This window comes from Cynocephalus volans, chromosome 8, assembly GCF_027409185.1.
Source record: "Cynocephalus volans isolate mCynVol1 chromosome 8, mCynVol1.pri, whole genome shotgun sequence".
NCBI lineage: Eukaryota > Metazoa > Chordata > Mammalia > Dermoptera > Cynocephalidae > Cynocephalus > Cynocephalus volans.
In genome coordinates, this window is record NC_084467.1 from 39,584,499 (window position 1) to 39,600,497 (window position 15,999).

Sequence of the window (15,999 nt, forward strand, 5' to 3'; positions counted from 1 at the left end):
TCAGGGCTGTCTGCTCCCTGTCTGGCCTCCTTGGCCATCTCACTTCATGAGACATAAATCCCAAGACTCCCTAGTCATTTCTAATCTTCGTCAGTGTTTATTTTTTAGTTTTGCACCCTCCCCCACTTTTTCCTGCTTGCTATTTTATAGGGCTCTGGGCCAGGAGGGCAAAATTCAGCTACAAATCTCACAGCTCTTCCTGCTGAGATGGTGGGACAGAGGGAGGGAGCTGTAATGGTCTGAAGCATAGATGCTCCAAGAAGCTCCTGCCATGGCCAGAGGGATTGCCTTGGGGGCCCTCCCCGAGGAAATGGGCTTCTAGAATTCACTCTCCTGGTGTGCCCAGGCCTCTGAATTCAGAATCAAGAGAGAATGAGGAGTGTGTTCATGGGAGGAGGACACCAGGAGTGATATTGGATTGTCTCCATACACCTAGCTGGGTGACATTGACCACGCTACTGAAATGTCTCAGCCTCATTTTTCTTTTCTTTAATGGAAATGACAATAACTTCTTCATAAGGTGATTGTGAGGATCAGCTGGGATGACCCAGGCCAGTGTGTCTACAGCACACTGTCTGGCCCAGGGGAGGCGCTCAGCAGTTTCCTCCTCCCCTCAGCCGTCCATGATGGCAAAGTAATGAATTTATCATCTGGTCTTCCTCTCAGATGGCAGCTCTCACCCTCTCAAATGTGAGTTCCTTGAAGACAGGAACTTTGTCTGGCTTGTTCACCCCAGGATTTCCTAGTAGAATGCCTGACGTATTATCTGTGCTCAATAAATATTGGCTAATGATGAATGAAATCGAGTTCTCTGCCTGTCTTCTGCAGGCACAAAGGAGTTTCCATATAAGAGAGCACTGCCACAGAGACTTGCAGATGTTCAGATTCAGCACGGGCTCTAGAACAGCACGCAGCTTGGTGTCTTCATTGTTGAGAAGAGGACTCTTATGTTCAGAGAGGGGAAGAGACCTGGCCAGGATCGCACCAGAAGTGTTGGGCAGAGCTAGGGCTGGAACTCAGGGCTTCTGATTCCCCATCGGATGTTCTTTATGCTACACCATGCTGTTAGTCACATCTTTAAGGGAGAAGACAGAGGTAGAGAATTAAGAAAAAGACAAACCTAAGAAAAGGAGAACAAAGGGAAAGAACATTCTGCTCAAGTTGAGAGAGAGAGAGAGAGAGAGAGAGAGAGAGAGAGAGAGAGAGAACCAGGATTAGACTGACAAGGAATTAAATCCAAAACAGACCGTGTCGCATGACAGGACAGCTTGAGCATTTCTTCAACACACTGAGAACACTCTGGGCTTAGCAGTGCACTTGACCTTTACCCATGTAGGTCACAGGATGGTAGCTGTTTTAGTCTGTTTTGTGTGGCTATAACAGAAACACCTGAGACTGGGTAATTTATAAAGGAAAGAGGTTTATTTGGCTTACGATTCTGGGACAGCTGCATCTGGTATGGGCCTCAGGCTGCTTTTACTCATGGTGGAAAGTGGCAGGAGCCGGCGGGTACAAGCAGATCACATGGCGAGAGGAAGCAAGAGAGAGAGAGAAGGTGCCAGGGTCTTTTTAAGCAACAAGCTCTTGCGGGAACTAATAGAGCGAGATCTCACTCATTAATCCCTCCTCCCCCAGGGAGAGCATTAATCCATTCATGAGGGATCTGCCCCATGACTCAATCAGTTTCCAGCACTGCCACATTGAAGATCAAATTTCCACATGAGTTTTGGAGGGGACAACACATCCAAACTCCATCAGTAGCCTTGGTAGAAACAGGGAAGTGTCAACTTCCACTAGAAGCCAGTGTACATTGCCGGTTCCAACCAGGCTGGAAAGACTATGTTTTCCTCACATGCTACACAATGATGCTATTACCACCACTACTCTTTCTAATATTTCTATTACTACTACAAAAGTTGATGTCTTTTTTTTTTTTTTTTTTTTTTGACTGGTAAGTGGATCGCAACCCTTGGCACGGTGTTGTCCACACCACACTCATCCATTGAGTGCACTGGCCATCCCTATATAGGATCCGAGCCCGGGGCCTTGGCGCTATCAGCACCGCACCCTCCCAAGTGAGCCATGGGGTCAGCCCAAAAAAGTTGATGTCTTTTAAGTGCTTATTATGTGCCAGGCACTGTCCTAAGTATTTCACGTGTATGAACTCAGTTGATCCTCCTGGCCACCCTCATACTACAGATGAAGAAATGACATTAAGTGATCTGCCTATGATCATTCCATGAATAAAGGCAGGACCCAGCAGTACAAAGCCAGGATGTCTCACTGGGACTAAAGCCCAGCAAAGTCTGTTCTCATGTCTCACTCCAGCCTTTCTCCTGCTGTTCTTTCAGATGTCACCTGGCTTTCACTGAACCTGAACAGATTCTTCCACTTTATTCAGACATGCTTTAACCATACTTCCCAATATCCTAAATAAAATGCTATTCCCAGCCCTATGCTAGGGGCTGGGGATACATACATGAGAAAAGATGCAGTCTAATGGGGAGGCCAACATTTAAATAGAACATTATAAGATGGTGCATTCAGTACTTAAGAGACATATGACCCAGCAACCAGGGAATTAGAGCAGGATTGTTGATGAGGAAAAGGAGATATTTGAGCTGGGTCCTAAGGTTGAGTAAGTGATCACCAGAAGCAGGAGAGGACATTCCAGCTAGGGAACAAAGCATGCAGACTGAGATGTACTGGTGTGATATGGAATATTGGGGGAGCCAGTGGGATTCACAGTGGAGAGGGCTAGAATGTGAGACTTGAAAGGGACTTGGGGTCAGGTTGTAAAAGGCTTGAAGATCTGGCTAATGATTGGCTTTTAAAGACACTAGCCTGTGTGAGGCCTTCATGAATAAGAGAACTTGCTGTTCCTCATGTTGACTGGCACATAGTAGGTGCTTAATAAAACCAGCTGATTGGCTGAGAAGGCATTTGTCAAAAAATTTCCCGTAGCACCAGGGAGTTTATTGCAGTCATTTCTGTTGAAGGCCCAGTCCTGCTACAACATAGAAAATTCTCTTTCTGCCCTCAATTTCCTCCAAGCTGGAACTTCGCTGCTTCTGGCTGCAGATGGTGCTCCTGGCTCCTGGCTCTGGGATGTGTTGTGGCAAGACTTTCTGCCAGTCCTCTGGGCTTCTTATGAAATCTGAGAGTTAGTCTGGGGCCCAGTTTTCCGACACATTCCTAAATCACTTCCACTGCTCTGAAGCCTACTCCACCTTCCCCTCACTCACCACAGCCAGAGGGGTCTGCAGCCAAACCTCCAAAACTCCAAACCCTGGGAGATATGAGACTAGGACCAGGCCTACAAGGGGTCCACCTTCAGCCCTGGGAGGAAAACTTCCCAAATGTACAGCCATGAGCAGCTTTAATAACTCTGGGGCCTGCTCATGGACATAAACTCTCAGTTTTACTTTGCTATTTATAGTCACTTATGAAATAAATAACACACTTGGTTGGAGGCTGTTAAATTGGTCCTTACTGCTTGCCAAGGGCCCTGGGAAGCCTGTTGGGGTGTGAGCACTCTGGGCATTCTACAAAGAAGCTTGCTTGCTCTTCCTTCCTTCCTGGGTTTACAACACTCTTTCCACGTGGCAGTGTTCACACCTGAGCCCTAGTACTCCCTCCTGCAGCCTTGCTCAGAACCTGCTAAAGCCTCCCTGACATCCTTCATCCCAGAGACTCCCAGAGGGGTAGGAGACACCTGGCATCTTCCACTGTCTTAGTTCATAGTATTTCAGAATTTAAGTATTTTTTAAACCTAGATTATTCCTGTCCAAGAGTATTCAGATTATAAATTGTGAGAAACTTGGAATTCTAAGTTATCTGAAACTTAGAAATGGGGAGTACTAAAAATATTGTATGATAAGAATATTCAGAAGTGAGGAGCTCAGTTTGAGGCTGGGCCTCTGTCTACTACCAAGGTTTAGACCAGGATAAACATATCTAGCTAACTGATGTGGGTGGTAATGGGAGTGGCCAAGTGACACTTGGCAGGAGACACACCTGGCAGGAGACTGGGGAAGGGCAGCAGCAGCAGAGAGGAACAGAGGTGCTGCCTTCCAGCTGGCCAAAGGTGTCTATAAGGACATGAAAGGTACCCATTAAGAATTTGGGGCCATTGGGTGTAGGAGTCTATGAAAGTTCAAGTTATTACTATTATGTAACCTTACTTAATTCAAGTTATACTTAATTCTGGACTCTATGGCTTTAGCATTTAAGACTTAAAGGCTTCTAGAATTTTAGGCTAGCAGATATTTAGACTAGAATCTAGACTCTTAAAGGTGCTGATTTTCAGAATCTTAGAATCCTAGAATTCTAGGATATTCAACTTAAGGGGCCTTAGAGTGTATCTAGTTCAGTCTCTTCCCTAGTGCAATAGATCGGGGTTTGAGGAGAGTCTGGGCTAAAGATGACCCGTTGGAAGCTTTTGCAACTTTTATCGATTATCACCACATCCAAAGCTTGAGCTGGACTTGGTGAGACATGAGGGAGAGAAAGGCAGCTGCACATGGTTTTTGTGAACAGTAGATGTGTAAACAGGATCTGTTTAATACTTCTCAGTGCAGTTAACATAAAATTAAAAGAGGTGCCCAACTCAATGTTCCTACTTTAGGTTAAGGAAACAGAGGTCTGGAGAGGGAAAATGATTTGTCCAGTTTGGAATAATCAGTTAGTGACAGATCCGCTCTGGACTCAGGTCCGTGCTGCTTGGCTGTCAGCCAGCTACTTCTTGGTCTGCCTCTCCTGGACTGAGGCCATCATTTCCTTCTCCTGACAGCTTTATGGGAAGCAGTTAGTACATCACTGGCCTATTTGGTAAATGGAAATGTAAAGGACAACGAAGAAAGGAAATGGATTGGGTGATAGGAGCTCTGGACGAGATTCCTGAGTTAATTCAGGGTGAGGCTGCGGATTTTACTCTTCTGTAGCCCAATTCTGTTTCTCTGTCGCAGACCAAGTTCTGTCCTCAATGAACGGAGCCTAGACCTTGGTCACAAAGCTAGGCCCCAGTCTAGCCATAGATCAACTCTTTACCTTGGCCAAAGACGGAACCTCTATTTCAGTAACAACATAAGATAAAGCATTTAATGAGAAAATGAGCACAGAGGCCACGCTTGTACTGAGCAGAACACAGGCTATTTTTCTGTACTAATGTAGGGAAAAGGCAGCAGGCTCTGGAGTCCCCAGAGCAGAGCCTTCAGGTTTCATGAGGAAGGGGTTTTCCAGGAGGCTTTTACGCTAAGCATATTTCAGATTTCTCTGCTCCTATAGATGAGAAGTGACTTATCTGATTTGTAAACTTGGGCAGAATTCCTGGGCATATAAAGCTCAGTTTTGCTTCCTTCTTTATCTTGAGAGCTGTCTTCCCATTGGAAGCTCACACTCTGTTGCTGCTGGGTCTTGTCCTTGCAGAAAAGGGTGGCCCCTGGTACAGGCCTGCTCTCCCTGTTGGGTAAGTGGTGACGATTTAGCCATACTGCATCAGTCAGGATAGATTAACTTTTGAACAAACAGCTTCCAAATTGCAGTAAAAGTTAATTTTCTTGCTTGTGTCATTGACAAACATGGGAAGGGTGCTCTACTCCATGCAGTCATTCAGGATCCAGGTTCCTTCCATTGTGTGGCTCTGGCATCTTCTAAAGTAGTGGTTCTCAACCAGGGATGATCCCCTCCCCACCACCACCAGGGGACATTTGGAAATGTCTAGAGATATTTTGGTTGTCACTACTGGGGAGTGAGGATGCTATTGGCATCTCATAGGTAGAGGCCAGAGAAACTGCTAAATATCCTACAATGTACAGGATATTGTCCAAGAAAAAATTATCTGGCCCAAAATGGCAAAAGTGCTGAGGTTGAAAAATCATGTTCTAGGGCCTTCTTGTGTCATTCAACTAGCAAATGAAAAAAAAAAAAAAAAAAAAAAAAAAGAGAGAGAGAGAGAGAAAGAGAGAGGAAATAGAGAATTATTATATGTGGGAGAATTTCATGGGTCTTGCTGGAAAGTGGTATACAACACTTCTGCTCACATTCCACTGGCTAGAACATGAGTTAGATGAGGACACATAACAGAGAATGAGACTGGGAGATATAGTCTAGCTGATGGCCAGGAGGAAGAGGAAACAGGTTTGCTAGGCATCTATCTAGTATCTCCATAAGACCCATTTGTCTCTAACACTTACCTCAAAAGGTGCTATTTGGTCTCTGTCTATATTTTCTTTTATTTCTGAAATTATTCAGATTTAATTAGCCATGGATTCAAATACTGACTAGGGCTGTAGACTGCTTTAACTCTTTGGTCCTCTTGGTTTGCTAATCTACAACACAGAGTTAATAAAATTGACCTCAAAGGGACTTCTCCTATCTTTACCTACATATCGAAAAATGACCCCTTCTTCTTTCAACCAGAACAAGACTCTGATTCATCCTCCAGTCCATACAGAAGATGGGTGAGGAGAGAGAGGGAAATTGTCAGAGTACTCCATTCCAGAAAAGGAAATTTCATCCTGATCATGAAACTCAGTTGTCTGAGAGAGGAAAAGGAAGAAGCTTGCAAGAAGAACTTTTAACAGCCAGGTTTAGTAAAAGCAGGATTCTGAGAAATCTCTCTGTTATTCAGAAATTTCCTTTGAGGATGAAAATGGCTGCAGAGAAGGACCCCTGATGGAGAGGCGGGGCTCTCAGCTTCCAGGTTCAGTCCCGCCTCTCAGTGGCTTCATGTGGCCATGGGCACATTTCCTGTCTGAACTTTAGGGCCCTTGTTATGAAGTGGACAAGGTGACCTTCCTTCTAGCTCTCAGGCTCAAGGTAAGCTTATCTGCAGCTTGTAGTTCCCTCTCTTGGTCCCTCTCCCCCACCAACCTAATCTCTTGCATGGCATCAGTATCCTCTTAAAAGAATGGGGTCTTGTTTGTAAAGGAAGGGCACAGTGGAGGTGGGTGGTTTAATGGCCATCTCTCCTCCTGGGGAACCCAGTTGACAGAGAGAAGTCCTCAGGAGTTTGTCGTAAATAACTCGGACCTTATCATCACTTCCTCAGACAGAATTCTGAGAAGTGATTGATATGGCACATTTGGGCAATGTTGGGATCCCAGAAGAACGCTCACTGGCACATGCGCTTGTAAAGTTTCACATTAACTGCAGCCTGGCTGGGAGCCAAGGCCTTGAACATCCCTGCAAGGCTTGCTCAAGAGTCTCAAAGATAAGGCAGAGAATTTCACACCAGGTAAGATGTGAGAGGTCAGTCTTAGGGGATGGAGAATAAAGGATGGGTTCTAAATAACAGTTCATAGAGTGAACCTTCTAGAGTTTCCTATGGGATTTTTACAAAGATTTTTTTTCTCTCTCTTCCATCTCTCTTGGAACATCTAGGACAGGACTCACCATACAGCAGGCATCATTGAAACCTGCTTGAATTGACATGATATGTACATCGTTTGAATATTTGAATTGTTTCTGGTCAAGGCTAAATAATCATGCATTAAAAATTATATGCATAGTGTAAAAACATTAGACATTAAAGAGTTGCCTCTATCTCCCTGGCCAGCAACACTAAATGCTGAAGGGAGGAAGAAAACAGGGCGGAAGAATGTGGGGGAAGAGCCTGAGACAAAATTATGCTGACGTTAAGATCTGGCTGACCCACTCTTAATTCCCCAAAGGGAGATGTCATTTAAGATTTGTTGACTCAGTTCAATATGCAGCTTGAAGCTTTCTGGGCTCACAGCTGCCCCTATCCACACCCCAACTATAAAGCCCCCTCTTCCCTCCAAGGCCTGAGCCAATCAGCAAGATTTTCTCCCTCCAGCTCATCCTCTTGGTCCTCTTGACTTTTCTATCTGAACAAGAGGTTGTCCTGTAACTACTAACAATGGGGGTCAGATACGTCCTTTGGAGGCAAATAAGCATCCCAGCTACACCCAATCTTCCCTGCAGCTTTGAAGCTTCCCACCTCCAAGTCTGTACAGGAAAATGGTTCAGGAGAGAGAGGAAAATTTGTCATAGTCATTGTGGGGAGGCAATGTTCATAGAGAGGATACTCCCTGCACCTCACTTTTCCCCTGCATTGAAGTAAGCGAGCATATTCTAAGAGAGAGACCCCTAGAGATTGGGAGCATCTACAGGAAGAGGGGACAGGCAGAGGTTCATTCCCTGATTATATGCTGCTGACATGCTGAGTTGCAGGCTCATCCCTGAGTAGAGCAGCACTTGAAGTGAAAGTCCTGGGAAGAGCTTGGCCTCTGTTCACTGGAATTTGAGGGAATACATGAACCAGAGATTGGCACTTACTGCTGCTTCTTTTCCTAAAACGACTTTATTAAGGTATAACTGACATACTACACATATTTAAAGTGTGCAATTTAATAAGTATTAACATATGTATACACTCCTGAAGCCATCACCACAATGAAGATAGTGAATAGATCTATTACCCCAAGTTTCTTCTGTAAAATTTTGCTCTTTGGGATTACTCCCCCAGCCTGTCTCCCACCCACTCTTCCCAGACAACCACCAATCTGCTTTCTTTTTTTTTTTTTTTTCGTCGTTTTTTCGTGACCGGCACTCAGCCAGTGAGTGCACTGGTCATTCCTATATAGGATCCGAACCCGCAGCGGGAGCGTCGCCGCGCTCCCAGCGCAGCACTCTACCGAGTGCGCCACGGGCTCGGCCCACCAATCTGCTTTCTATTGTAGATCAGTTTTCATTTTCTGAAGTTTTATATAAATAGGATCATACAGTATGTATTCTTCTTTGTTTGACTTCTTTCACTCAGCATAAATGTTTTGAGACTCATTCATATTGCTGCTGTATTGCTATGTTATGTCTTTTTTATTGCTCAGTAGCATTCCATGGCATGTATATGCAACAGTTTTATTTATCCATTTACCTGTTGATGGACCTTTAGGTTGTTTCCAGTTTGGGGACATTAGAAATAAAGCTGCTATGATCATTCATGTGTAAGTCTTTGTATGGACATATGGACATATGATTTCATTTTATCTTCACTGGAATGATTAAATCATATGATAGCTGTACATTTTAAGAAACAGCCAAACTGTTTTCTGAAGTGGTTCTACCATCTTACATGCCCATGAGTAGTGTATAAGAGTTGAGTTCCTCCGCATCCTCGCCAACATTTGGCATTATCAGTCTTTTTTATAGTCATTTTAATAGGAGTGTGGTGGTTTCCCATTTACTAATGATGATGAGAAACTTTCACATGATTATTTACCATTCATGTATAATCTTTGTTGATATATCTCTTCAAATATTTTGTCCACTTTTTCTTGAGTTGCTTGTTTTCTTTTTATGGAGTTTGAGAGCTCATTATAGATTCTGGACACAAGTTCTTTCTCAAATAAATGATCTGTAAATATTTTCCCTTAGTCTGTAGCTTGTCTTTTCATCCCTTTAAGAGTATCTTATGAAGTGTAGAAGTTTTAAATTTTGATAAGGTCCAATTTATCAAAATTTTCCAATGTTATAAATTTATGATTTACATTTAGGTCTATGACACTTTTTTTTTCTTTTGTGACCGGTAAGGGCATTGCAACCTTTGGCTTGAGGTCGCCCACACCACACTCAGCCAGTGTGCGCACCGGCCATCCCTATATAGGATCTGAACCCGTGGCGCGAGCGCCCCCAGAGCCGCACTCTCCCGAGTGAGCCACGGGGTCAGCCCCTATGACACATTTTGAGTAAATTTTTTATGGATGGTGTGAGTTATGGATTGAATCCCCTCTTTATTTTTCTCATGCATATGCAATTGTTCTAACAACTACATTTGTTGAAAGACTGTATATTCTCCCCTGAATTGCTTTTACATCTTTGTCAAATAACAGTTGTTCATATAGGTGTGGATCTGTTTCTGGACTCTGTATTCCGTCCCATTTATATATTTTTCTATTTTGATTCCAATATCACACTTTTTATTACTGTAACATTATGATAAGTCTTGCAATCATGTAGAGTTATCCTATCAATGCTCTTTTTCAAGGTTGTTTTGGTTATTCTAAGTCCTTTACATTGCCACACGAATTTTAGAGTCAGCTTGTCAATTTACGCAAAAAGTTTGCTGGGATTTTAATTGAGATTGCATGAATCTATAGATTGATTTGGGGAGAACTGCAATTTTTAAAAAACTCTAATGGAGCTTGTTTATTAGAAAATCCTTCATTAAGTCAGTTACAAAATAATTTTCAAGTGAATTTATTTTCACAACACCTTCAGAAAATCAGAGGAATATACAACAGAACTTTTGAAAATATACATTGATAGTCTCACCTTAACTACACCTTTGCTTTTGACATTTCTTCTTCAGTCTATATATCTGGAGTTTGTCTGGTCAGAAATTCAAGACCTGTGTTCTAGGAAATGTCATGAGAACTGACAGCTTAACGATGGTAAGTCTTCTGACCCATGAACGAGATGTGTCTCCATTTCGTTAGATCTTCTTTACATTCTCTCAGTGATGCTTTGTAGTTCTCAGTGCATAAGTCTTTCATATCCTTTATCAGATTTACCCCTAATTGTTTAATATTTTTTTGGTAGATGCTATTGTATATATATTTAAAATTTTTTTATTTCTGATAGTTTGTTGCTAGCATATAAAAAATACAATTGATTTTTGTGTCTTGATCCTATATCCTGCAATCTTGCTCAACTTACTTATCAGTACTAGTTGATTTTTTGCACATCCTATTCTTTTCTACAAAGACAGTCGTATTGCCTGGGAATAATAAAACAACTTTATTCATTCCTTTCCATTCTGGATTCCTTTTATTCTTTTCTTTCCTGATTGCACTGGCTAAAACATCCAGAACAATGTTGAAAAAAAGTGGTGAAAGTGGGTGTCTTTTCCTATTCCTCTGATAGTAGAGGGAAAACATTTAGTTTTTATCATTAAATAAAATGTTAGCTCTAGATTTTGTTTTTGTAAATACCTCTTTTCAAATTGAGGAAGCTCTTCTATTCCTAGTTTGTCAAGAGTTTTGGTTCAGATTGATTGGATGTTATAAGGATGTTGGATTTTGTTAAATGCCCTTTTTGCATCTATTGAGATGATCATGTGGCCTTTTCTTTTTGGTTTGTTAATATAGTGAGTTGCATATTGCATTGATTTAAAGAAAATTTTAATTGTGGTTAAAAAAACCCCCACATAACATAAGATTTGCCATCTTAACCATTTTTAAGTGTACAGATCGGTAGTGTTAAATATATTCACATTGTTGTGCAAGAGATCTCCAGAACTGACATTGATTTTCGAATGTTAAACTCACCCTGCATTCCTTGGAAAAATGCCATGTAGCCATGATGCATTACCTTTTAATGTATAGTCATGTGCTGCATAACGACGTTTTGGTTAATGACAGATTGCATATATGATGGTGGTCCCATAAAATTATAACACTTATACCATATAGCCTAGGTTTGTAGCAGATTTGTGTAGGTATTTGTATCTGAGCATACTCTAAGATGTTTGTGCAATGATGAAATTGTCTAATGACACATTTCTCAGAATGTATCCCTGTCATTAAATAATGCATGATTGTATTAGACTTGATTTGTTAAATTTTAATATGAATTTGTTTTGCTAGGATTTTGTATCTATGGTTTATATTGATATTGGTTTGTAGTTTTCTGATAATATCATTATCTGGTTTCAGTATCAAGATATTGTTGGCACCAAATAATGATTTGAGGAGCAATCCTCCTTCAATTTTCTGGAAGACTTTATGTATAATTAGTACTGTTCCTTCCTTTAATGTTTGGTAGAATTCACTAATGAAAAACCTAGAGTTTTCACTAGTGAAGAAACTAGAGTTTTCTTTGTGGGAAACTTTTTTTAAACTACAATTTCTATTTCATTAATAGATACAGAATTATTAAGGATATCTATTATTTTGTTTTTTGACTGAGCTTTGGAAGTTTGTGTCTTTTTAAGGAATTGGTCCATTTCAGTTGAGTTGTCAGATTCATAGCTATAAAGTTTCTCATGATATTCTCTTATTAATTTTTTAATATCTTTGGAATCTATGATGATATAACCTGTCTTATTTCTAATTTTCTAATTTGTGTCTTCTGTTTTTTTTTCCCCAACCAATCTGGCCAGGGGTTGATCAATATTATTGATCTTGTTAAGGAATAAGCTCTGAGTTTCATTGATTTTTTCCTTTTATTTTACTGTTTTCTATTTCACTGATTTTGACACTGAACTTTATTGTTTTATTTCTTCTTACTTTGTTTAATTTGCTCTTTTTTTATAGCTATGTCTTCAAGCTAACTAATCTTTTCTTCTGCCATGTTTAATATATCCCTAATCCTATCCAGAGTATTTTTCATCTAAGATATTGTAGATTTTATCTCTAGGTACTGTTAGAGTCTTTTTGATATATTCCGTGTCTCTACTTACCTTTTGAACATATAGAATACAGTTATAACAATTATCTTGACATCCAAGTTTGCTAATTTTAAATATGTCTCGGATCTTGGACTGTTTTGATTGGTTGGTTGATTGATTATTCTCCCTGTGTTTTCTTGCTTCTTTGCATACCTGGTAATCTTTGATCAGATATCATAAATTGTGACTTTTAACTTGTTGGGTGGTGAATCTTTTTATTCCTACAAATCTTTTTGAGCTTTGTTCTGGGATGTATTAAGTTACTTGGAAATAGTTTGGTCTTTCAGGGTATTTCTTTTGTTATTTGTTTGGCATGTCTGAGTGGTCTAGGTCTCATTATTCCCCACTACTGAGTGAGACCTTCTTGAGTTCTCTACTCAATGCCTATGAATTACCATTTCTTTCAGGCTGGCTGGGGGAAGATGTAATATTCCCAGCTCTGTGTGAGCATCAGATAACATTCTCTAATCTTTTCAGATTATTTTTTCCCCATCCTAGAGTGTTTCCTCACATGTATGTGCTAATCAGCATTCTGCTGAATATCAGAGAGGGATCCTCTGCAGATCTTTGGGGTTCTTTCTCTATAAAGCTCTTTCCTCTTTGTTACTCTGCCTGTGAACTCTAGCCCACTTGGTCTCCCCAGCCTACTGGGCTCTACTAAGGTTTCCTTTCCCTGCCCCACAGCCTGGAAACTCCCTGAGGGCAGCAAACTAGGGCAATCAGAGGGCTTACCTGTTCTGTTTCTCATCTCTCAGGGATCACTATCCTTTGTTGTCTGATGTCTAGTGTCTTGAAAACTGTCATTTCTAATATTTTGTCTGTTTATGGTTTGTTTGTTTTGGGAAGGAGGGTAAATGCAGTCCCCATAACTCCATCTTGGGCAAAAGTACAAATCTCCTGGTATTCGCTTCTTACCGTAGATTACTGATGTCTAGAAGCTTGGTTGCACAACCCTCTTCTGAAGGGAGAACAGGCACTCTAGCAAAGTTTTCTAGAAAAGACAAAAATGCTCTTCTTTGTGTCCATCTCACCAACTCCCCTTCAGCCCTTGGACAGCATAGAAGATGACCTCCATGTTTATCAGGGCTGGCTGCATTACAAGGAGAGAACAGAAGTTAGAGGGGAAGGGGGAAGCCCTGACTCCTGTGGACCAGATAAGGTGACATCCAGCCAGAGAGGGGGCACAGACTGCTCACAGGACAAAGGGAGACATGGCTACACCTTTCTGTGAGGTCCTCGGTGATAAGGGGACTGGCTTAAAGATGAATATCTGCCTCCAAAAACATATAACTTCATACAGCATATTATCTAATTGTAGACCAATATGTCGGCAGAGGCCACCAGCAACAGAGGGAAGAAGATCAAGCCAGTGTCAGTGCAGAAACCTCTTTCCACCAATGACAAGAAGGCACTTATTTAAGGTGACCTCTGTCATTCCTCTTATTTTTCCTTCTTCCCTCATCATGAGAGGCACTGGACCCAGAAAAGAAAGGAGGAAGAGTAAATGATAAGACCATGCCTCTTCCCACTCTTGTGACTTGAGGTACAAGTTTGGCAAACTCTGCAGGGAGGAGAGGAAATGCTATTAAAATTGAATATGAGGTTAGTAAACTGGACTGGACTGGACTTTTAGCAACTGATATTGACAGGGGAGTGATGGGATCTGCCTGGAGATATCATTAGGAAGGAGATGAGACAGAGACTGGACAGATCATGGTTGACTGAAGTGGCTAGAGGAAATAAATTGACTTATTTATACTTATACCCCAATGAATGAAGGCTTTTCAATAAACTGATGTCATCTGATCATCTAACAACAGCTGCTGAATATTGAGAAGGCGCTGTGCTGAGTGCTGTACGTGTGTTATCTCAATTGCTCTTCACAACCTATAAGATAGTTAATAATTTATTTCCCCCATTTTACAGATGAGAGAAACTGAGGCACAGTTTACTTGCCTAGATATAGAGTATGTGAATTTCATGTATATATCTCTAGTGCACAGAAAATCCCATTCTCCTTAACTCTTTTGCTCTTACTCTCGATGTCTTTCCAAATATTTTTTGCTTATGCTCAGTGTGTTTTCCATTTCCCTAAGCTATTTTCTGCCAATCCTTCTCCTATGAGGTAAGGGCAGCCTTACTGCTGGGATGAAGGTGGATGAGGAAAGGGGATATTATGGGAAAACACTTGTTTATGCAGATGAAATGTTGTATCACAGTGCACAGAACCATGTGTAGGGGAGAGGTATCAAATAAGTCACTTAAACTCTTTGTCCTTTAGTTATATTATATGTAAAATGGGCATAATATTAGTGTCCATTTCATTGGGTTGGTGTGAAGAACCAAGTGTTAATACAGATAAAGCTCTTGATCGGTATCTGGCACATGGTCGGCTCTAAGAATTAGCCAATTTTATAATCTGCCTTTTAAATTACTCGATAATAAAGAAAAGGTTTAAATGTACCCAAACACATGTGTTTTTCTCTCTCCACATCTTTACTGCCCCTCCTTCATTACTCTATCTCTATCAACAACCCAAGAAGTATATCTTTGCTTATAAGAAGCACTTTCCCCATTCACAAGAGAAAGGAGAAATTTTTTTGCAATTCTTGGAGGGAACCCACACTGACACTGTATATCTGCCCGGTATTTTTAAGTACACCTCTGGTTACATTGCTGAAGGGTGTCAGGGTGAGGATTTAAGTCCAGCTCTGTCTGACTCTGGCTACCCAGATAAGAAATCCCAGAGTCCTCTTCCACCCTTTGCAGGACCTGCGTAGACCTGCAGGGTTCCTGCAATACCTTCTTTGTGCACCAGGTGGCAGGGGCTGCTTCTGTGACGCAGGTGAGGCAGCCGCACATCAGGTTCTAGCAGGCGCTCTGAGCCCTGAGATGCTGATGACTTGGGTTTGGTGTGGGGCCCAGGCATAAGCATTTTTAAAAAGCTCTGCAGGTAATTATGATTCACCTGTTGCAGGGATGTGTGTTTGGAAGACACTGCTTTAGAGTATTCCAGAAAATATGGTAGCCACTTAGCTCAGTTGGGTAGAGCACCGAGGTCTAGGGTTTAATCCCTGAACCAGCCAGCAGCCAAAAAAAAAAAGTAGAGTATTACAGAAAATGGCAGCCACACATAAGTGTGAAGCGTGTAACTGTGCAGCACAGATCACCATTCTGCGCTCCTGGAATTCAGAGAGTGAGGGATTTTACTGCATGTCAGAGTTGAAAGTGACCTTAGGGCTCACTGATGAAGTATTAACATTAAGGAGACCGAGGCCCGAGAGCACCTGCCCACTGTCAGAGCCCAGCTGCCGTTCAGACTCCTCCCGCTCCAGCCCTCGGACTGCAGCTCTCTGTGGCTATGATGCTGTCGTTTTCTCCTAGCCCAGGGATCTGAAACTACTTTTGGGTAAACTATGGGGAGGAACTTCCTCCCTGAGTCAGTGCCTTTGGTTGCTGTTGGAACAACTTCGATCCCCAAATAGTTTGAAACTGGGTGGAAAGTGTTTTTGCCTGAATCAGGATTCACAGTTGGGCCGCCTGTCTCCAGAGGCCACATTCTTAATTGCTCTAAATGCTGCCTCCCT